This window comes from Melospiza melodia, unplaced genomic scaffold (genome assembly GCF_035770615.1).
Source record: "Melospiza melodia melodia isolate bMelMel2 unplaced genomic scaffold, bMelMel2.pri scaffold_28, whole genome shotgun sequence".
NCBI lineage: Eukaryota > Metazoa > Chordata > Aves > Passeriformes > Passerellidae > Melospiza > Melospiza melodia.
Window position 1 is genome coordinate 5651481 of NW_026948600.1, and position 24236 is coordinate 5675716.

A 24236-nucleotide genomic window follows, 5' to 3' on the forward strand; every position below is an offset into this window, starting at 1 on the left:
TCATTCAGTGTCCATTCACACTAAGATAAAAGAGTTACAACAGGGACTTCACAAACTTAAGGAAGAAGACGGTTTAGGAATTGACGAATGGCTTAAAGGCCTGGGACTCGGACCGTGGCTGAGGAACCTTGTGATCTATGCTATAGGATTGCTGGGTGTAATTTTACTGTTTTTGCTTATTTTGCCTTGTATCTTTAACTGTATCCAAAACATGGTCAGCCGTACAATAGCAAAAACATGGCAAACTAATCTCCTTGCACAAGAAGAAAACGGGGGAAATGTGGAGAGCATTATTAATAATTGGTTAGCTGAGAAAGGCCACACTGATATAATGCCACTGGTTAAACTGAAGGAGAAAAGTCAGCAGTCAGCAAGCTAAAAGGAAGAGTCAGCAGCGACCTTGCTGCAACATGAGGATAGGGAGTTGAGATTAGTCCTGAATACATCCTAAGAATATGTAGAAAGTATCAAAAGTAGAACCACAGGAATGTAGAAGTAGGCGTAGGTGCTGATATGCAAGCTGACCAATCCTGAGCTCAACTTTTGCAATATGTATGAAGCTCATTATTAACTGTATTTAACCCGCCGTACTGATCAATAAAATTGAGCCTGTGATGATCAAAATGATGTCCTGGTTCCCTTCCGTCGACAGTACAACCTCCTGTTTCTACAGGAGCAATCAACCCCCGAGGCTTACAAAGCCTACAGTTGTGGCAAACAGATGTTACTAAATATCCTTCTTTTGGTAAATTTAAAAATATTCATGTTTCCGTAGACACGCTCTCTGGTGCAGTTTTTGCTTCCCTTCACACACAGTCATGCCTGTCATCATTTCCTGCAAGCTTTTGCTTCCTTGGGTGTACCCAAGAAGTAAAAACTGACAATGGTCCCGCATACATATCTCAAAAATTGGCCACATTTTTAAATGAATGGGGTGTTCGACACATTTTTGGTATTCCCCACTCTCCCACAAGCCAAGCAATCATTGAAAGAACACATCAAACCTTAAAACGCATATTAGATCAACGGAGAGGGGGAACGGAGATCACCCCACAGATGAGACTGAGTAAGGCTTTGTATGTTTTTAATTTTCTAAATAGTTCAAGTACAGAACCAGATCCACCAATCTTTAGACACTTTTCAAATAACACACAGGCAAAACTGAAAGAACATCCTCCTGTTCTAATTAGAAACCCTGACTCTGGACAGATGGAAGGTCCGTTTCAATTAATAACGTGGGGCAAAGGGTATGCTTCTATTTCCACAGGTGCTGGAATTAAGTGGGTTCCTGCCAAAAACGTCAAACCATATCGCACTTCAGAACCTGTTGTCGAGCCTAGAACCGAGGAAGTGAGTACGCAGACGTGAACCGAAGCGAAGGATCCCGGGTCTCGCCTGACGCCTCTTGTGCCTGACGTTCTTTGTGCATCGGTGGAACCCATGAACTCTGATTTTGTGTCAATGTTATTTATGAGTATACTAATTGAATGCTGAATGTTTGTTTAACAAAGCTAATTTTTGGCTGAAAACTTAGGTTATTGTTTTTGCTTAGAAAGAATTCTGCCAAAACTTAGTTACTGAAAGAGATGGGGCAAATTCAAATGGTATACTTGTTTTGCTTGATTTTAATTGTTTTTTGTCGTGCAGATTTGCCTGTGGATCAACCGAAAACGAATGTTTGGGTGACCTTAGCCAAGGCTGCCGGATCGGATACTATATGTCTGTCTAATTCGAAACCAGAAAAGCCTTTTTCAACCTGTTTGGTTGGTGTGCCAGTGAAAGAGTTGCCTTTGGTAAAAAAACAATCCAATGGTAAACCAGGTGGAATTGACAATGGAAACAGTCCTTCCTTCAATTGGAACATTTGGTCCAAAAAACTCCTTAGGGCAGCATCTGAATTTCAAGAATTGGAAATCCTTGGTTCTTTGACCATGGATTTTTGTTTTGCTTTCATGACTCGTGCCTGGCGAAAAGGTGATCCCCCAAAGTTCAGTGTTACTCCTCATTATTTTGCATATAAAAATTTGAGTTTTTGGTGTAATGTTTCAAACAGTTGGGATGTGGTTCCGGAAACGGATCAGTATCCACGGCAATTGCCAAAAGGGTATTGGTTCATTTGCGGAGACAGAGCTTGGCACGGCATTCCAGCCCACCTTGAAGGTGGCCCTTGTAGCATTGGTGTGCTCACCATAATTGCCCCCACTGCCAAAGCAGTGATGAAAAAGAAACAAAGGAAAACAAGAGCCGTTCCTTATTATGATGAGAATTGTCAGAGTGATTTTATGCCTTGGAATGCCGCCAGAAGGGTTTCAGCAGGTATATTTTTACCCCAATTGGCTTCAGCTGTGGCATTGAGACAATTAGATCGAGTTGGATGTTGGCTGAGCAAACAAGCTAATGCCACATCCTCTGCAATCAGTGATATGTTGACTGATATTGATAGTATTAGACATGCTACTCTTCAAAACAGGGCAGCCATTGATTTTCTTTTACTGGCACAAGGACATGGTTGTGAGGAATTTGAAGGATTATGTTGTATGAATTTGTCTGATCATTCTGAATCCATTCACAAAAGCATTCAAAAATTGAAGGATCTGACAGCCCAAATTAAAGAAGATGGAGGTCCCTGGTTGGATGATTTGTTTCAAAATTGGAGTTTTGCACCTTGGCTAAGGCAACTTTGCAAGATAGGTCTTTACGTATTAGGTGTTCTAATACTGATATTGATAGTGGTACCTTGTATACTCTGTTGTGTTCGGCGAATGATGAACAAAACAGTCCGAGAAGTTTTTGTCATTCAAGCAGGAGAATTAGGAAGTAGAAGCACAGAGAGTGTACGAAATCTCACAAAAGCAGTAGATGAGGGTATTGACATGAACGAAGGTTTTGAATTAAGGCCTTGGAATCGACCAGAGTTTTTCAAACGATGACTTGTGACTGCCAAATGTGATTCATATCTCTTTCAGGGATTGGGTCTTTACAGCATTAAGTTGCTGTGCCATAATATAGCAATGCTTCAGTTTAGTGAAAATAGTCTTCAACAGATAATAACCAGAAATTTTGCAATAGAGCTATGAAACGCAATTAGCAAGCGACAAGAAAATGAAAGCTTCTGGGTCAAACAGAGAGGGGGAATGTTGGAATCCATAAGGTTAGAGGGTTTTTAGGAAATGGTTAAAAAAGTATAGGCCTCAGACTGAAGTTTTGTTAGCATTGCAAATACAGCAGAAAAGTTTCCCATGCAAGCAGAAAAGTTTCCCATACAAGTAGAAAAGTTTCCCAAGCAGTAGACGTGACAAAATAACGATAGGTCTCTGTGGAATTTGCTTTAGGATGGCAACAAGGTTATTTAATGTATATCTTTAGAAGGTTAGCATGAATAGAACTCTGTTCTTTGTCTCTTATGAACTAGTCTTTGTTTTAGCTACGATTACGTATGTTTTATAAGATTGGATAGAATGCTTGTCAGTATGTGTTTTCTGTGTCTGATTGGCTGAATTCTAGTCTGAGATGATTTTATGTATTGCTGTATGAGCCCTGTTGGAGGAGACATTTTTTGGTGTGGATCAGTGAGCTGTCATGTCTCCATTTTGTATTTTGAGACTGATGTGCTGGAAATAAAAGCAAAAATCTCTTCACTGGTCTGGTTACAATGTTATCCATATTTGGATATTTTGCCGTGGCCTAGTGGGTTCCTTTTTTAAGGCGTGGGTTCCTGACACCATTGGACTTATACCTGTCCCGTCCCCCACACTGCCCTGTCCCTCTGACGGTGCCCAGGGCAGCCCCGCTCTGCAGCACATCCTCCTCCTCCTCCTGCTCCTGTGCCAGAGAGAAACTCAGAGAGTCCTCCTGACACATCCCCCAGGCTATAGGGTGCGCTGGCTTCAGGAGATCCCTCCAGGAGCACAGGGGACATTGCCCTGCACCCACACACTCACCATGCACAGGGCTGTGAAGATCTTTCCCCAAGTGAAATCTCAGCTCAATGTCTTCCCAATCCTGATTGCCTTCAGCCTGTCTCTGCCTGGCTCCTGTCCCCTCAGTGCCTGCAGGCAGAGCCCTCTGCCCTGCTGGGCTGGGAGAGGAGCTGGCCCTGGGAAGAGCTGTTCCTTTAAAGCTCAGCAGTACAGATACAGCACAAGGACTTAAATGAGACTCTTGGGGATTTGGTGTTACTTACATCAAACTGAGTCCCTGAGAGAGTGTTCAAAACACTTCTCAACAACTCAAAATTAAATTGAAACTCCAAAGTTTTCCAAGTTTTAATGGGTACCACTGAGAGACACAAATGACAAATTTTCCCCTGGTTCCAATTAGAGCAGAACACTGGAGGCAGTGATGACAGTTGGGTACAAACAAGGCAAAGGTGTCTCTGGTGCTGAGCAAAGCTGGATGTGTTTGAGGAATGCAAAGAGCCCAGGCCTGAGCCCCAGCCTCTGGCCAGGCAGATCCTGTCCCTCCCTCCTTGCTCAAGGCTCTTCCTGGGATGGGCACTGGCATGTGGGGATGTGCAATGGCAAGGGCAGGAGCATGGGGTGGCCCCTGCCAGGCTGCTGAGCAGGGACAAGGAGGCAATGAGGCCCCAGCCCTGCAAGGGTCACTTGTCTCCTGCTCCTGCCTCAGGCCCAGGACCAGCAGCCATGGCCAAAGTGCTGCCCAAGTTGGCTCTGGCAGGGCTGTCTTGCAGCTGCTGCCCATCCCTGTGCCCTGTGCAGCCCAGGCTGTCCCACGGTGTCCCTGCCTTGCTCCTCTGTCCCTGCAGGCTGTCGGCATCCCCTGGCTGCCCCACCTGGCTGGGCCCTTCCTTTGCTGACAGCTCTGCCTCCTGCCTGCCTCTGCCTGCCCACACAGAGCCTGGGGCTGACCCAGACTCCTTCTGGGAGATGTGTTGTGCCACAGCCCTGCCCTGGCAGGGAAATTACAGAATCACAGAATCACAGAATTTTCAAGACTGGAAGAGACCTATAAGATCATCTAGTCCAGCCAATGTTCTAACTGTTCAACTAGATCATGGCAGCAAGTGCCACATCCAGTCTTTTTTTAATTATTATCTCTCCTTGTTTCCATTCTGGGTCTTCACAGCTGCACTTGGTGACATTATTTCTATCTCAGGTTCATTTCCACTATGAAGAAGAGGTCCAATATATTTGAATCCACCTTTGTCATCCTCACAGGCTATTCTTGTTTTGTCCTCAGTCTCCACCGAACCCAGGACTTCCAGTTCCCATACAGTGATCATGTTCTTGGGGCCTCCAAATCCCATCCTGGGAGATCTCTGGGCCTTCTCAAAGGTGCTCAGCCCTGGAGATGTGATTTAAGTCCAGGAATGGCTTAGTACAATTTTGCCCAAGATTATATTGGGGAATATAATACAGAATAATACACTGTATCTTTTAAGTGACTGAGGGCAGATTTAGATTTTCTGTAAGGATGAAATATTTTTTGATGATGGTGGCAGGACACTGGCATAGGGTGCCCTCAGAATTGAAACCCCATCACTGGATGTGTTTAAGGTCAGGGGCTTTGTACAACCTGAAGGAGTGAAGGTGTTCCTGGGTAATGGGAGTTTTACCAGAGACTCTTTTCGGTCTCTTCTAACTCAAACCATTTTACATTTCTTTGGTTCTTATATCCCAACTGCTTCTCCACACGGCTGCAAATACCAATGCACACCCTGCCAGCATTTTAATGTGGCCTAATTCCCAACACTTTCATAAAAAGGAAAGAATTGCCATATTAGGGACATGAATTGCCATGTTTATGGAGGAATCATTAAAAGCCCCAAAAGTAAAGAAACTGAAAGGAAGGACCAAAATCTCAGTGTGAAAGATTCACCAAGTGGGATATTGGCAGAGACTCTGATGGTGACCTCCCAGCTGAGGATGGGGGTTTCTGTCTTGGGGTCTGAGTATCAGGATGGAAGGTCGATCCCAGGAGGAGTCCCTGTGCATTTTCCTCCCCCATGGCTCTGCCCTTCCTGATCCAGCAGCTGTGGGGCAGCAGAGCGGGGGCAGTGCAGGGACAGGCCTGGTTCTGACAGGGCTGTTGTGGTTTAGGAATGGTGCTCCCAATTTACTACACCTACTACCAAGACCACGTGTCGCCCCAGATTTATATTCCCACCATTGCCCCCCCACACCACAGGGGCTTTGCCTGGCCTGGCCCTGATTGATCTCAGCCCATGTTTCACAGTCAGGGATAACCTGGAGATGGTGTCCAGGGTTCACCCCTGTGTGGCCAGTCCAGACCCCCCTGAGGCACTTTAATCCTGGCCGCCCCATCCTCCTGTCTGTTGTTGTGATGCTCTTCAGTGCCCAACTCTTGGGCACGTGAGCATCCACAGGAGGGAGTTTCACAGCCAACTTCTCCCCCAGACAGAGATGCCCTGCCCCAGTCCAGCAGCCCAGCTGGGTTTCCCTCTGTGCTCCCAACTGTCCTTTTTCCATGGTTCCAGCCACCCCAGAGAGCCTTTCCCACCATCCCTGAGTCAGTGCAGAGGTGCAATGCTGGCCATTTTTCTTGCTCAGAGCTCCAGGGATGGTCCCAGTGCTGCAGTGACTGCAGGAAAGGGGACCCCACAATGGGACATTTCTTGGTCAGATACAGACAGGAAGAGTGACAAACTGTCTGTGACTCGGGTTTTGGCCTGGCAGTCCCCGCCGTGGTTTGCAGGGAGCTGCAGTGTGGCTCGGCCTTGGCTGTGCCAGGCAGTGCTGGCCTGGGAGAAGGTGTTGGTGCCAGCTGGCCCAGGGAGCTGCAGCGTGTGGGGAACGAGTTCCTCCTGGCCTCCTGCCCCAGGGTGGCACTGCAGGGCCTCATGGAGCCAAGGGGCCATTGTAGCTCTTCAGGGCCCCATGGAATTAAGGGGACTCTTTGGACATTGTGGGGCCTTGTGCGACTGAGGCCATCATGACACTTTAGAAACAAGGGGCCACTGTGAAACTACAGGGCCTTGTGGAACTGACACTGAAATCACCCAAAAAGAAACTTTCTAACACAGTTTGAGTATCAAAAAGCATTCATTTTTATTGCAGCACTGATCACTTGGAGGAGCCTTCCTCCATTCGAGTGCCCCAAACATCATGCGAACAGAGGTTTTATGACACACCCAAGTTCCATATTGATGAGCTATAGAGGTTTTATGACACACACAAGTTCCATATTTATGAGCTATTCCTCTGTGATGCTCTACATCTGGCCTGTAGGCCACACAGTATAAATAATTCCAAGTTCATAAGTGATTTATTATATAATTACCTTGCTTATGTAATTCAACCAGTAAGAGCAGGCCCAGGCCATTGGAGACTCAGGCTGCTACTGGCTGGTTAGCTGAGTAGTAACTGGCTCAGCCAATGAGGATTACCTTCATGGGCCTTCTCATCTATATAAGGATGTTAGATCTCAATAAAGCTGCCTGTTGCTGCATGAACACTCACAGTCTAGTCACCGGTCTCCACGGGCAGGAGTTACTCCACTCTCAGGCATGCAGAGTGCTGCCAAAACCTGGCACCACTGAGCACCAGGACGGCCTTGCTGGTGCCAGGAAAGCTCAGCAGCACCTTTCTCTCCCAGCAGCATAACACTGCCACAGGCACTGAGCAGCCACGGGCAGCTGACTACTGCTGGGATACAAAAACCCCAAAACTGGGGGGTTTACAGGGCAGAAAAAACGTGGAACGTGGAGGCACTTTTCTGATGATGCCTACTCTCATCAAGGCTTCATCCAGCAAGAGGAATAGATAAGCTAAACTTATTTCTGGATAAACCACGTTATTTCCACCCTGAGGACCTGAGGCTAGCACAGGAGCCAGCAGAGGCCTTTTAGACAGCAAAACATTTTTGCCCATTTTCCCAGGCTGGCTCACAGTCACACCTCACCCATGTGGCTCCAGAGCTCTTGCTGTGTCCCACGGGGAGGTTATCCCTTCACATCTGCTCTCGCAGGCTCCAGTGCCCTCCCGGAGCGCCTCCCCGGCTGTCCCAGCACAGCTCAGCACAGCTCAGCTCGGGGTTCCACATGTGACGGGGCCGGGGCACCTCAGAGCTGCTCCTTCGGGCGGGTCACCGCCATCGGTCATCGGCTGAAGGCCTAAAGAGAGGACAGAAGAAACATCACAAATAAGCCATTAGTTCCATCTGTATTCACAAAGCTCAACAGCAGCGGCCTGGCTTGTTGCAGAGGACAAAAGCCAGCACACCGAGTGAAAGGCTGAGGAATTAATGCTGAACCGCACAGCCGAGCAACATCCCCAGTCCCCCGGTCGAACAGATAAATAGGAGACAGTGAGTATTTCAGGTGGCGCCTTCCTGCCCCGGAGCCCCGGTCTCCAGCCCCGCTGCCGCCGCCACCCGTGCCCTGTACCCCCCCCCCTCACCTCATGGCGGTGGTGGCCCCTCATGGCGAGGGAGCTTGGCCCGCCAGAGCCGCTCCTTGCCCTCACGGCGGCGAGCTGAACGAGCCCAGCCCGCCAGAGCTGCTCCTTGCCCTCATGGCGGCGAGCTGAACGAGCCCAGCCCGCCAGAGCCACTCCGTGCCCTCATGGCGAGGGAGCCCGGCCCGCCAGAGCTGCTCTTGGCCCTCATGGCGGCAAGCTGAATGAGCCTGGCCCACCAGAGCTGCTCCTTGCCCTCACGGCGGCGAGCTGAAGAAGCCCAGCCCCCCAGAACCGCTTCATCTCCACACGGCGGCGGGGGCAGAAAAGGAGCAGGCTTCCCCACGCTGCCGAGGTGATTCCACAGACACCGCCCCGCTCGCTTCGGCCGCTCTCCCCGGGGCGGGGAAAAACCCTCGGTAATCAGGCACCGGGAGGGACTTTAAGATCGTCTCGTCCCACTCCCTGCCATGGGCAGGTACACCTTCAACTGTCCCAGGTTGCTCCAGTCCCTGTCCGACCTGGCCTTGGACACTTCCAGCATCCCTGACAGAGCCGGAGCAGGAACACGATCTGTGGAGCTGGGAGAACTGAACTCAAGCACCGGCTCATGGGAAGCAGAGGGCTGGTGAGCTGCCTCTGCTTGCCCCTGATGTGTCCCACTTCGGGCACAGGAGCTAGAAGTGTCAGCTCAGAAACAGCTGCCAGCAACAAAAATCCAGCCCTGAAATAAGCAGAGAAAAAGCTGTGGTGCTGCCAAGTGCCTTGCTGGGAGAAGCACAATTCCACACCTTCCCTGACCTCCACTGGATGCTGTCACATCAGCCCAGTGCTCTGTGTATCCATGTCTGGGCACAGCAGTGTAACTGTAACTCCCTCGATGGGGATCCATTCAAAGGAAGTTTTTCTCTGTGCTTTGTGCTCCATTGACACACTTGAAGGCCTTTCCAGAAAGCCTGGCATCCCTCCCCCATGCTCCTCATGTGCTTATGCTCTCAGAGCTCAGCAGTGAACTCAGCTGGAGCTGCGCCTTGCCTCAGGCAATCATCCACTCCAGCTCTGTCTTTTTCAAATGTTTCATGGTCTATTTTCAGCCCAAGCAGGCAGCTATTCTTCCTGGATGTGGGGTGCTCCTCTCCAGCTCAGCCTGATCCTGCCTTGTCCTGGGAAGCTCTGAGCTTGTTGTGCCCAGGACACTGCTGTGTGCAGGGACAGAGGCTGGTGCTGAGCAGAAGGAGCTCGGTGCTTCCCCTGTCACTGATGAACCTGGTGAGGAACAGGTTTCCCAGCTATGCCCAGTGCACACAGCAAAACCTGTCTGGGGGAGAGACAGGTAAGAGCAGACACAGAACACTTCATGCTCTTGTTCCTGGGGGTCTCGCTGCCCATGGCCAAGGGCACATGCCCACACAGGCAAGGATGATGACTCTGCCAAGACCCTAAGCCACAGCTTCAGTTTTGAACTGTTTAATTCATTAGCCCAGCATGGGGCCCAAATTAATATGCTTTGTCTCTTTAATAAGACATTTTCAGCAGGATTGGGGAGATACTTCAAAAGCTTCCTGAATGCCAAATACCAGAACTCAGTAACTCTCAGTGCCAGGATCAGTCTCTCACTTCCCAGTACAGATTCCCTCTGTGTGCACAGCTTTTTCTCTGCTTGCTGGCCTTGGAGGGGGGCTCAAACAAAGGCCTGCACATCATTTGTGAACTTTGGGTGAAAAGCATCAAACCAGATGAAACACAGCAGAGCCGCTCTGCCATGGGGGTGAAGCCCTTTTCTGTCACAGGAATGTGCTCTCTGCATTAGCTGCAGCCAGTCCCTGTTGTTCATCTTGGCTTGCTGACCACTAAACAGAGCCTCCTTTTCTCCTGCAAGTGTCGTGGCAAGGCCTGAAAGGACTGAGAAGCTTTGTTCCAAGCCAGATTAGAGATATGAGTTACTATAAAACAAAAGCCCAGCAAGCCTCCTGGAGAGTTCCTCTAGTCTAGACACAGTCTCCCCTGAGCTCCCTGCATCCCAGCACAGCCCTGCAGCTTGTGTTCAAAGCAACTCAACTGGCTCCAGAAGCCTGGGTAACCTCTGTTGAGTGAATGTTCAGTTGCAGCATAAAGGAGGAATCACATCTGAGTGATTTTGCTCCCATAAATTAGCAGGATGGGTTAAACCAGGACATGAGCACTGTCTGCTGGCACAGTGCATCCACTCAAGAGATCTGCACTGGCATGGAGCTGTAGTGCTTCAAAAGATGTGTGCTCCAAGCCTGGGGTGGGACATCCCCCATGTAGCTGATGTCTGCAGCTCCTGTGGCAGCAAGAGAGATCCTTTACTGTCACCTCAGCCCTGAACACACCCGTGCCCAGGGCTCACTGCCTGCCCCCCGTCACTGCTCAGCTCTGGCACTGCAGGGCTGCTACTGTGATCCTTCTGTACCAATCAGATTTTGGCTCAACACCATTTGGCCACACTGTCAGTCACTGGAGAAAAAGACAGAGTAGTACCGTGGGAAGAGGAAGAAAATTCAGTAAACCTATGGAAGAAAAGATCTGTGGATGTACATCATCATTTACCATGGTGGTCACCTCCAGCCCCACAGCCAAGCATGTTCAGGCTTTGGTGAGAAGAACTTTTATCCCCCTGGTGTCTGTCATGGCTGGGGCCCGTGATGATGATACCTCATGGGTGTTGGTGCTTGCACTGCCCTGTGAGTGACACCAGCCTTGCTTGGCTCCCACACAGCAGAAGGCAGGGCAGCCATGGCCTCGATGGTGCCTTTTCCTCTTTGAGGTGCTGCACCCAGGTCAGGGATACCCCACACATGAGCACAGACTGGGAGAAGAGCTCATTGACCAGCAAAGAAGGACTTGGAGGATATAATGGATGAAAAGCTGGACATGAGCCAACAGTGGCAGCCCAGAAACTCCCCTGTGCTGGGCTGCACCCACAGAGGAGTGGGCGGCTGTTGACGGAAGGAGACCAGGACATCAATTAGATCATCACAGGCCTAATTTTATTGATCAGTACGGCGGGTTAAATACAGTTCATAATGAGCTTCATACATATTGCAAAAGTTGAGCTCAGGATTGGTCAGTTACATATCAGCAACTACGCCTACTTCTGCATTCTTATGGTTATACTTTTGATACTTTCTACATATTCTCAGGAAGAATCTCTCTTCCCTATCCTCATGTTGTGGCAAGGGCATTCTGTCCTTGCCTGTCGTTGGTCACTGACTGAAGACTTCTCCTTTCAGCCTGCTGACTGCTGATTTCCCTCTCTCAGCTTAACCAGCGGCATTATGTCAGTATGGCCTTTCTCAGCTAGCCCATTATTAATAATACTCTCCACATTTCCCCCGTTTTCTTCTTGAGCAAGGAGATTAGTTTGCCAGGTTTTTGCTATTATACGGCTGACCATGTTCTGAATACAATTAAAAATACAAGGCAAAATAAGCAAAAACATTAAAATTACACCCAGTAGCCCTATATCATATGTCACAAGGTTCCTCAGCCATGGCCCAAGTCCTAAGCTTTTAAGCCATTCGTCAATTCCTAAACCGTCTTCTTCCTTGAGATTGTGAAGTCCCTGTTGCAGTTCTTTTATCTTAGTGTGAATGGACACCGAATGATCAGACAGATTCATGCAACACATTCCCTCAAACTCTTCACATCCATGCCCTTGTGCTAAGAGCAAAAAATCTACAGCAGCTCTATTTTGCAAAACAGCATGGTTAACACTCTGCACATCTGCAGTTAGCATGTCTAGAATTTGTGATGTCTTGTTCAGCTCATCCTTTGCCCAGCATCCTAATTGTTTTGCTAAATTCATGGCTTTATTGGCAGATCCTCCTGGCAAGATAATTGAAACTACCACCTGTTTGAATGTACCCCAAAACTGTGGATCTCCTTTCAGCCTGCTGACTGCTGACTTCCCTCTTTCAGCTTAACCAGCAGCATTATGTCAGCATGGCCTTTCTCAGCTAACCAATTATTAATAATACTCTCCACAGGCAGCAGGTGAGGGGGGGATGGTCCCCCTCTATTCTGCCCTTGTGAGATACCCCTGCAGAGCTGCTCCAGCATCAGAAGGACCTGGAGCTGTTGGAGCAAGTCCAGAGAGGCCATGGAGATGCTCCCAGGATTGGAGCCCCTCTGCCATGGAGCCAGGCTGGGAGAGCTGGGGGTGCTCACCTGGACAAAAGAAGGCTCCAGGGAGAGCTCAGAGCCCCTTCCAGGGCCTAAAAGGGCTCCAGGAGAGCTGGAAAGGGACTGGGGACAAGGGATGGAGGGACAGGACACAGGGAATGGCTCCCACTGCCAGAGGGCAGGGATGGATGGGAGATTGGGAATCAGGAATTGTTCCCCGTGAGGGTGGGCAGGCCCTGGCAGGGTGCCCAGAGCAGCTGTGGCTGCCCCTGGATCCCTGGCAGTGCCCATGGCCAGGCTGGACATTGGGGCTGGGAGCACCCTGGGACAGTGGAAGGTGTCCCTGCCATGGCAGGGGGAGGAATAAAATTATTTTTATGGTCTCTTCTGACCCAACCCATTCTGTAATTCCATCATCTCCTCTGCCTCCACAGAGGGGCCATTTCCACTTCCCCACTGCCATCACAAGATGGCATTCCAGACCTAAAAGCTGAGCTGGCTCAGCTGATACTTGGAGATCTTTTCCAGGCCCTGGGGTGTCCAACCCCAGAAGAAGCTGTGGATTTAACCCTGCCTGCTGAGCTCTTCTGCCAGGTCTCAGCCCTGACACTGCCTTTTAATCACATCCTTTAACGCCAGGGCTGTGCTTTAATCAGCTGCACTGAAACACTGCTGCCGTTACTGTGTAACCTCTGAGCCATCTAATTGCACTGAGTTAAGCCAGTTACAGCTTTGACAGTGAATGTCATGCAGAGCACTTTAATCTTGACCTGCAATACCTCGGGCTCTTGCAGGGCCTCCTCTGCCTCCGAGGACACGCTGCTAATCAGACTGAGCCAGGATGTAGTTTAAGACATGGACAAAGGGAGCCAAGGGCAAATCATGAGCAAAATGAATCTGACTCATTTTGTTACAAAGCAGTGTTGAAGGTAGAGCTGCCTTTTCTTTGCCTGAGAATGATTTGGGAGAGCAGTGAGAATAATTTGTTTCAATAATTTATAACTTCAAAATAATAACAAAAAAAAAAAAAAAAAGAGAGAAAAATCATTCTTCTTAGATATGTTTTTTAAAAAGAAAGCTTATTTTGAGTTAGGTGCATAAAACGCTGGTGTAGTGTCTTATCCCCGTGTCTGCTCCCACGTGTGAGTGGGTGCTCCAGGCTTCACTCACCAGTTGCTCCCTGCAGGAAGAACCCATGATCCAACCATCTCCTTCCCTGGCCAAGGGCCTGCAGCGTCCCACCGGGGCTTGGTGCCATGTCCTGGGTGCCAGCTCTGCCAGCACAGCTCCCCGGGGATGGCAGTGGGGCAGGATCTGCTGCTCAGCTGCCTCGGAGGCTGGGGCTGGCTGTGTCCCTCTGGGCAGCTCAGGAAAGGCTGCTCCGGCTGCTCCTTGCAGGGAGCTGGAGCAGCAACCTCACTTGATCGGGGGAAAGAGCAGTCAGGAAAGGTTACATAACCCCGATCAGGCTGCCAGAGGGGCGGTGCAGCAGCAGCAAGGGCAGTGCCACTCTGGATGTGGCTGGGCAGGAGCGTGCCCTGCCTGTGGGACCCTGCCTGTGGGACCCTGCAGCCTCTCTGTCCATTCACTCTTGCCTGGGTCTCCTGGCCCTGTCAGAGCTTGCTGGTTTTGTTGTTCAAAATGCCCTCGGGCAGCTCGAGGAGCCCGTGCAGTTCCCTCTGTTCTGGGCTGAAACTGCTGCACAGCAACTCCTTTTTCCATTTTATCTCTGGCAGAGCCCTTGAGCTTTGCTCCCTTCCTCTTCCACCCTCCTCTCCTCCTTCTGAGCTTCTCCTTGGCCCAGTCTCCTTCCCTGGTGTCCCCTTCTGCTCCCAGCTCCTATTTAACCCCCATCTTTTCTGTTCTCTCCTTCAGTGCTCCTAGCCAGAGGGCAGATCACAAACCACAAGCTCTGCTATTCATCTACCAGATCCCAAGCCACTGTCTCAGTGTGATATAGGTGATCTGCTAATCGTGTGGAGAGGATCCCCCAGGATGCAAACTCCTGCTGGGATCTGTGGCAATTCCATGGCATCAGCCACAGGGTCAAACGTACAAGGGGAGGTTGCAGCTGCCTTGCCCGAGTGTGGGCACCACAATCAGCCTGCCTCAGGAATTGAGACCTGCAAAGGCCCACCAAACACACCTGTGTCCTTCCAGTGCCCCACCAGGTCTCCTGGCAGCAAGGAATTTGCTTTAGTTCTGTGAGTTTTATAAAGCCTGACTCAAATCCCAGGGATTTCAGGCAGTGCTGACACGCAGAGTGGGGTGGTGTGAGCACAGCCCTGGGGTCAGGTGCTGGGGCAGATGGGTGGGCACGTCAACATCAACCCAATGTTTTAGAGCAGAGCTAACTAGGAACAGCTTATTCCATTAAGAAAAAAAGAAAACCAATAATCATTCTTAATTAGAACAGAAACCTCCAGATAGGCTTTTTTAAAGAAAATGCCTAAAAATACCATTTTTGCTTTGATTTGAAAATTATTTTTTGCTCTTCAGACTGTAAGATAAAACAATTTGAATTGATTATGCATTTCACAGCAAAAATACATCCCTTTTCATCTTGAAAATGCTGAAATGAGTTGTTACAAAATTTTCAACGTTTACCCCCTTTCTTAAAAAACAAAATTTTTAATTTAGATGAAATGTCTTTTTTTTTTTCTAATAGAAACTCTTGATTACATTTTTACCCAACAGTTCTAATTAGAATTAACAATTACAGCTGATTCTTGGTGAGGTGATAAACAGCTGGACTGCACAGCCCTCTCCACTCTGGGACTTCCAAACAAGCCCCAGCCCTGGCAGTTTAGCCTTCTGCAACATTTTAGACTTGTCTAGTCACTGGAATTTATTTTTCTTTCTTTTTTTCCCACCCTTTCTCCTCTGAGGGTTAGATTTTACCAGTGCAGCATCTCTAACAGTCAGGGAACTTCACAGTGAGTTGAGATCGCATTGATTTCTCGAGGAAGAAGCCGCATACTAATTTTTCCTGCTTTCCTCCCTTGAGGAACACAGGTAACAGCTCCAGGAAGGCAGCTGGGTTTGTAGATATTATGTTTACCCACTGGCTGACAGGGAATTCTGAGGTCTGTGGGACCATCATGGGACACAAGGAGACTTTGGCTGGTCTGGTGCAAGGCTGGATTTGCTGAGAAAGAATGTGGGATTAAAGCAGAACAGGTTAAACCTGAGAGAAGCATCAGGTGAAGATCAGGGGATGGATCAGTCCATGCTATGCTGCCAGAGCTTCCCCCTGCCTCCAGGATGATCCTCACAATCCAGCTCTGTAGGGCAAGGAAAGGAACACTGGAGCAGCAAATGAAGAGGAAATGACTGTGGTGGAGGGGAAGGGAAGATGTCAGAGTCTGCTCTTAAACCCCCAGACCCTCTATTCCAGGCACTGAGGCAAGTTTGTCCAGCCTTTGCAGGCAACCTCCAGAGAGCCAAGAGGCACTGGGACATCCTCTTTCAGGGGACTGGTGTCCCCAGTGCCACTGTGACTCCTGGACTGCCATGTCCAGTGCTTTTCATGCCTGCTCATGCCTGGGCTGGCTCCACGCTGTTAATGGCTGATCTCTCCCTGGAAACAAGCCCATGGCCTTTGCCTGTCCCACCTCGCCCCTCCCACTCCCCTGCCAAACAGTTATGGCCTTCTTGGACAAACCTGAGATAGTATTAAACGAGAGGGAGGTTTCCATACACAAATGTCCCTGTGATTAATGGATTAGGAGATTCTGTGCAAATTAAAGCCTTTCTTCATACTTTGCACATCCAGCTCTTCAGCTGTTGTTCTTTCCCTTCTAGTCCTTTACAGAAGTCCCTGTGGGCCTTGCTTGCCCCATTCCTTTTGCTGCAGTTTTCTCCCCACAGTGACCCAGGGATTTCCCCCAAATCCTTGTGCCCACTGAGTCCTGGGCAGACCCTGCTGCTCCTGAATCAGCACTGTGGAGAGGAGGATGCTGTGAGCACAGCTTGTTTATACACAGATTCAGCCCAAGAGAGGGGCTGTAAACGCCTCTTTATTTCCATATTTATCATTGCAGCTCAGATGGATGAGGAACCCAATGGAAAGTTTAGATGAAACAGAGAAGAAATGAAAAACTGTTGGCAAGCGGCGGCTCAGCTGAGACTGGCAGCCTCAAGGGCTTCCAGAAGGAAAAAGGCTTTCAATTCCTGCACTGCTGCTCCCTAACAACCCAATTCCCCTGCCAGGCCAGGAGGAGTGGGGCAGCTGAGGAACCCTGCCCTCCTATGATCCCACCCCAGGGAGATGGACCTGAGACCCCAAAGCAGCACGTTTGGTCTTGCTGATGTTTGGCAGGGCTGATTTCTTCCCAGAGCAGCAGCAGAGTGTGGGTGTGGAGGCTCCGTGAGGATCTCCAGGTGATGGGCACTGTGGTCACCCATGCCATGGTGGAAAGGAGCCACAAAGGCTTTGCTGGACACCTTTGGAACATCCAGTGCTGGGTGCTGGTGATGGATGATGAATTTAAAGCCCATTTGTGCAGGGGATAATGGCTCATAACCATCCCCTCTCCTTTAGTGGTGCGACACTGCTGAGATGGGTGGTCTCATTTCCACCTTAGGGGAGGCGGCGGGGCGGCTGGGGCCGGGCGGCGCGTGCGCAGTGCGGAGCGGTGAGTCGGGGTGGGGGGGGTAGCAGGGGGCGGTGGTGCTGGCGGCCCGTGAGGGCCGGGGCGCAGCTCCGGGTCGGGGATCTGCGATCCGGGACGGAGCCCTGGTCCCGGTTCGGGGGTACCCACTGCTGCCTCCCTGCTTTGCCCTCGCGCGAGCGGACCCGGCGGTAAGGCCTTGCCGGGTGGAGGCTGCCCGCCGGCCCGGTTCCCCTCATTGGCTGTGGCCGGGCCGTTGGGGACGTTGCGTGTGCGGCCCCGGAGGCTCGGCAGCCCCGGCAGGACGGGCAGCCTGTGCGGCTGGAGTGCTGCAGCAAACGCGTGCCCTGTGAGAGGCACTTAGGCACACAGTCGGAGCAGGGCAAGGGTCCCTTACACTCAGGGCTTTTAAACAAAAATCTTACACGTGAGTTTCCCCCAACGGGCACAGTTTGGATCCTGCCTGGAGCACGAGGCTGCGTGACCTCTGGCCTACTGTGTGCCCAGGCTGCTGTGGAATAAAACGTGCTGGAAAAATTGAAGTAGCTCTGGGATATTTAAATGGATGTTTCTTCAGGGTGTGCGCTCTGTAACACGAGGTCTGAATTTTAAAACAGGTTTAATTGTTTTGGTACAAGCCCGCATATGGTTTTCTGGCAGGAGAACTGGTGAAACGATGCATTCCACAAGGCCAGGAAGGAGAATGCTGAGAAAATGGGATTTTGTATATAAACACTGTTTGGAATGTTGCCTTAAAATGTTTTAGTTCAGTGGTTGCTTAACACTTGCATTAGGAGTGAGCTTTGACAGAGCTCTGATGCTGCCCACCTTCAGGAGGGTCTGGGTTTACACCAAGCTCTATAGACACAATTTCTTAAGTTAGTTATTCTGCAGTGTTTCTTTGCTAGAACTAACCCTGTCTGAGTGCAGCGAAGAGGCATAGCTGCCTGCGCTGGTGCTGCTCATTGTGCCTGCCAAAGGAGGGTGATCAGCAGAGGCATTTCCGTGGTGGAGCTGTCTGTGGAAGAGGCTGGTCTGTGCACAGCCTGGCAGGAGCCTTTTAGGTGCAGATAAGTGTCCAGAGGATGTTAGAAGATGGTGACATGCCCTGTCATTTACCCAACGTGCTGCCGCAGTGCTCCTGCTCCCTGTGATCATTTGAATTCATTTGTTCTCTGGGAGTAGCACTGTTAAGGGATGCACTTCTAAGTTTCTGTCTTTTCTTTCCCCCAATCCTGCCTTAAAATGACCCAGCCTGATCCACTTAGTTTTTCAGCAGCCTCTAGGGTATTTCTGTGGTGGAAGTACCCAAAATGCTGTCCCAGAAACTTCAGTGTAGGAGTCCAGCTACCAGAGGTGGGAGAGCAGTGTTGCGAGTTCCTGGAGGCTGCTGTCTGTGTGACCATGTATTTACTAAATTTGAACGGATACAAATATGATTCTTGGTAAGAAATCAGCTGGAAACAATTCCTGGTGAACTGTCGGAACAGCCTTTGAACCCACAGTGTTGTCCCTGTGTCCTTAATCCTGCAGCAGCACAAGAGCAGGGCTGGTGCTACTGCCACCACCTTCTTCATTTTTACAGTGGAGAATTCCTTTAGCCTGAGCAATAAAACACCTGGCAAACTCCAGCACCCCCACACCTGTGTCTGCTTCTGCTTGGGTTGAGCAGATGGGGTTGAATGCACAGCAGCCATACCTTGAGAATTTGTGAGGCAGTGGATTATTTGGATAAATTTAGGGATAATAGTCAGCCTTTCCATGTGCTAATCCTCTGTGCTACTGACTCCCTCCATGGCTTTTATAACCCACCTCAGCTCTTACACCCAGCGTTCTCCTCTGAGAAATAACGCTCCACTCGGGCTCGTGAGGGAGGTGAATCAGCTTTAATTAAGATTTGTCGAGCACTTTGTGGATAAGTTGTCAATAGCTGGTTGCTATTTTTTATGAGCACGCAGATATTCTTAGCACCTGCAGTGGGAAGTGACACAAGGCTGGGGGTCTCTGGGAAGCAGCCCTGCCAAGGGAGACGGCGCCTGCTCACCGTGAGATCCATTCTGGCTGTGGTTCACGAGGCAGCTCAGCAAAACCCCAAATCCCTCTGAGTCTTTGGGAAATGTGAAACGTTCCTGAGAGCTAAGCCCTGCTTTTGCATGAGATTTGTAGCTTTTGCCCCCTCGCTGGGTTTCTCCCAAGCTGCTGGTTGGGTTTGGTGCAGCTGTGTTCTGGTGTCACCTGCTTTGTAACACCCTGTGGCAATGGCTTTTAACAACTGTCCCCTCAAATTAAGGTGTCTGGGGTGGGCAGGGCTGGGTGATGGCCCCTGTGGGCTTCAGGCATTGCAGAGGTCAGTGGGGTGGAAGGGGAGGAGGGAAGCTAGGAAACCATGCCCTCCCCCAGGGCAGCATCCCATTCCCTGCTGGCTTCTCTGCTGCAGCAGCAGGTGGCAAATGAAGCTTGATGAGCTCTGTTAGTGAGGGATAAGGAAAGCCTGAATGGAAACGGTCACAGCAGTGCTGGCTCTGTGTAGTGTGGGTGCCCCTCAGCAGGATGAGGAGCTCTGTTGTATTTTGGGGAAGAGAAGGCTGTTCATTTGGCTTTGTCACTGCTGTAGGAGTAGCCAGATGGAGGATGCTAAAAGGAAATACAGGGCTGGAACAGCCTCCTTGTCCGTGCCCCTGTCCTGAGCCAGGTGAGAGATGCTTGGCTCCAGGCTGGGCAGTGGTGGATGGTAGTGCAGATCTGGACAGGGCCCAGTTCCCTCTGGGCCTTGATGGAATCCCACTCTCAGAGCCTGACAGCCCATCTAACTTGTCCTTGCAGCAAACTGAGCAGCCAGTTTGTGTCTTGCCTTCATAGAGTGGGGAGTCCTGTGGCTGGTTTTCCTTGTGAGTAAACCCTGTTAAAATCTGAGAGCTGGGACTGGCCCTGGAGGGAGCAGGGATGGAGAAACCCCTCCACAGCTGGTGTAGTGCAGCATGTTTTATACTGCTGACTGCTCTGCTGGCTGCCCAGACCCTCTGGTTTGTGTGTACCTCAGAGCTGATACCAGCACAGAGCCCAGAGCTGGGTATTTTATGTTTCTAGATCACAGAGGGGAGTTCAGCTCTTTGGAGCTGTGGTGTCACAGTGCTGGCACATTTAGTCTGGTCCCCAGTTTTCCCTAGGTTCCCTCTGTCTGGAGAACTTTCCCCTGGACTCTGTTTGTGTGCTTGATCTCTGTTTGTGCTGTTTCCAAGTACACTTCTTTGCATTGTTTTCTTAGCTTTTCTTTCTATTGATTTGTTGGTGTTTTGGGAACTTTTCTTCAGTTTATCAATTCCGATCATGACCTCCAGAGTGCCTCCAGCTCTTAACTCCTGGGCATCCTTTCAGGTTTTATAAAAGTGCTTTCTCTTCTTTGTTCAAACTATTAATGGAAAGGTTGAACAGAAGCAGACCTGGGCTGAGCTCCCAGGGCTCATACACAAGGATTTCTCTTGTGGTGACAGGGAATTGCTGATGGCTACCCCTCAAGTGTGTGGGGTTGAGTTACTTTGGTTGGTCTTTTTTTTTCTTATTAATGAGCACTGGGCCTCGTGAAGGTGAGCTTGCCCAGACCCAGCTCCTCTGGCTATTGAAAGCATCAGATGGATAGAGTGAAAAACCTGCTTTGTGCTGGTCAGAGGTGTGATGGGCAGGTCTCTGTAGGGGAGGATTGTGTTGTGCTCTCCTTCTGAAGGCTGAGGTGATTTTTAAGAGCTTTCATGAACTTTGTTCACCTGGGGCTTCTTGCTGATGCTTGCTGGGGCTGTCACAGCTCTGGGACAATCCTCAGCCCTGCTTCCCGTTCAGAGCTGCCTCAGCAGTGGGCTGTGCATGGGGGAAGTTGTGTCCAGCATCTCCTGCTCCCCTTTTCTCTCTATAAGTCTCTCCTCAGTGAGAGTTGGGCTTGTCTGTATGTGGCTAAGGTAGCAAAAATGCATTTTTCTCCTCAAGCAATTCCAAGTTCCTTGTGTGGTTGCTCTTCTCTGGAAAAGATAAAACTACCTGCTCTGGAGAAATTAATGATGCTCATTTTTATTCCTAAATAGTGTGTCATGGTGGGTGTGGTTGCAAGACACCTCACTGCACCAGGCCTCTGCTGTCACCTCAGTGCCAACTGCTTAAGGAAGAGCTGAAATAGATTTCACTGGAGCAAACATCTCTGCCTAGCTCTACCCTCCCTGCGTTCTGTGAGTACTGAGCTGCTGGGCTCAGCTGCCTGAGGTTCAAGAATTGGTCCTTTTCTCAAGTGCTGTTCCATCTTTCTTTGCACATGGGTGTAACTGTGGGGCGAAATTTGGGCCCCACTGAATTTAAGGACAACACAGGGTGTTCATGTCTTCCTCCTCTCCAGGCTGGTAACTTGTGGTACCCAGCTGTTCAATCCAGCTGTGCTTCAGGGACACCATCAACAGGATGGAGATGCTGTGCCCTCTTTCTATTGGTCTGTGGCTGATGGTAGAGTCATGGAATCATGGAATATTCTGAGTTGGAAGGCACCTACAAGCATCATTGTGTCCAACTTGGTGGATGCCCTGACCTAATTTCAGTTCCAGGGCAGAAAATGCAGTCTCCCTAAAACCTTCCTATGGCTTCTGTTGGATTCTTCCTCACTTTTCTCCAGGGGGCTGTGTGCTGTAGTTAAATATGGATGGAAAGGTTGTGTTCCACTCTGGATTACAGCTGAATCTCAGTGGTGGATAAATTGCATCCCAAGTCTAGTTTGCAAAGCCCTTTGGGCTTCATGGGCTGCAGGAAGCTGGATTTTATTCTGGATGTGTGTTTGCTGATAATTCTATAGGATTTGCAGACAGCAGGTTGTAAGAGCCCTGATTATACTGGTTCCCTGTGCAGTCAGACTCTGCCCAAATAATTCAAGTGCCTGCTGCAGAGAGAGGGAAAGGAAGATGGAAGGATGATTTAGAAATCTCTGGAGTAGATGGGAAAAAGATGCATATGTTGATCTGAAGGAGATACCAAGCCACATATATGTCTTCCAGCATCTAAATAAAAGTCAGGATTTTTTAAATGGTTGCCTACTTAAAGCCCAAATACTTCCTTTAAAGGTTTAACCTAATTTTAGAATTTTTATTTCAAGTGTCCTTCCATAAAATTAACTTTTTGAATGCAGAATGCTTTAATGTCTTCCGTGTTGGTGCTCATTTTCAAGAAATCTCTGCACAGTTATTTCTTATGTACCAGTTAAATCTATCAGCCAACAGCTGTCAAGTGTAGCAAAAATGCTATAATAATATTATGGTCTAATAACAGTTATAATGATTCTAATACCTGGTGCAGCTTTAAAGAGAGGCTGATTCAGAGATGAGTGCAAAGGAGGTGTTTAACCTTGAACTGCAGAGGCAGGGCTCTTCCAGAGGTGCCTGTGCTGCGCCCTCTCCTCCCCATCAGACATCCCCCTCCCTTTATTTCCTCCAGCAGACTGGGAGCAGCACTCTGGTGTGTTTTTAATGTTCAGACCTCATTCTGGCTGTGCTCACAGAGTGCTGGTGAGCTGAGGATGAGCAGGTTTCCTGCAGTACCTGGGAGTGTGAAGCCTGCTTGTGTTCAGCCTCTGTCTGCCCTGCTCCTGGCGTGCTCCCACAGCCTGATGATTGTGGCACTCGAGGATTGCTCCCACCCTCGGGAGCTGCAGAGCCTCAGCAATCTCCATCCTCTCTGCAAGCTGCTTGTGCTGCTCTTAACCATTAGGGGTGGCTTTGCCACAGCCTGGGAAGCACAAAGCCAGAGTCTCCTGATGGAGAGCATTGGGGGTGTGCAGGTGAGTGGCTGAGAGTTGTTGATCCCTACAGAGGCTTTGCTGTGGGGGTAGCAGAGCACTGGGCTGGTGCTTGAGGGCTGTGCTTGCCTTGCCTTCGACAGGCTGGCCCCACAGAGCCTGGTCAGAGTCTCCTTCCCCAGCTGCTCCATGTGCCAGCCCTGTTACATCACTCCCAAAGCCCTTTCACCACTATTTTTCCTTTAGGAAGGATGCTGGGCTGCATTTGCTGTGTTCCTGTGGTTTTTGCCCGATGTTGCTGAGTGCTGTTAGTGCCTTGGGGTGCCAGTGCTCATTGTGGCTGTAGTGTAATGGATCCCCTCGTGTCACAGCTGCTCATTTAATCCTGTGACATGAGGGGTGAGGAGTCCCTGGCTCACAGACCAGCAGCCTTTCCACAGAGGAAGCTCTGTGTGGGCTGGAAGTTGACAGCTTTCAATGATTATATGCCGAACCTTCTTCCTATAAATAATTGATTCACAGGCTGATGAGAACTACAGGAACTTGTCTCTCAGTTGCTGCTCCCTGGCATGGACAGCAGCTGGAAATGTGCTGTTTTCCTATAAAATGGATCCAGAGGTGCCCTTGCTAGGTTTTCTTTATTTCCAGCCTGTTGATAGGCTGACCTGCTCTGCTTCTCAGGGAAGCCCTGCCTGCCAGCACCTGCAGCACACCTTGTGCCAGGCCTGGTGCTGCTGAGAGCTCTGCCACCTGCAGCCTTTCCCTGGGGGCTGTTCAGCCTCTCCCTTGGGCACGTTCAGCCTTTCCTTTGGGGAGGTTCAGCCTTTCCTTTGGGGAGGTTTGCCTTCTTGCTGGAGTCAGTGTGTGTGTGTGTTGGTGCATCACCATGGAGATGAGGCCACAGGAGCTGCAGGGCGCAGCCTTTTCCAGGCTCATGTGAAGAAGGATGCGGTAACGGGCTCCTCTTATTTAGGGAAAATGGTTTCTTGGAGTAAATAAATCGTCAAAGAACACTTGGCATCAGCTCAGGTGCTATTAAGGAGAAGATCTCTTGAAGCCAGAGCTGTAAGGCTCATACAATATTCACCTGCTTTGCTGTGTTCCACATCAGGCATTGCTGCTGTGCCCAATGCTGACTCACTGACCCACTTGTGCTTTTACTTACCCCGAGATAACAAAGCTCCTGTTGCTTTTCTCCTCCCTGTGTAGGTATTTGTCATCCTGTCACAACAGCACCTTCCTGGATCCCTTTCCTTGCCCACTGAGTGTCCAGGCTTTCAGTGCTTTGAGTGGTTACAAGGCTTCACCTCCCATGGCTGCTGCTGCTTTGGCCGGATTTGG

At 49.8% G+C, this 24236-nt stretch overlaps 1 non-coding gene across 1 annotated transcript; it reads right to left on the minus strand.

The window, feature by feature from the left end:
• Positions 1 to 7426: 7426 nt before the first annotated feature.
• Positions 7427 to 7630, minus strand: LOC134433972 (small nucleolar RNA SNORA74). The gene has a single exon (XR_010031781.1). It is a non-coding gene; the product is annotated as a small nucleolar RNA SNORA74 (small nucleolar RNA).
• Between the last annotated feature and the right edge of the window lie 16606 nt (positions 7631 to 24236).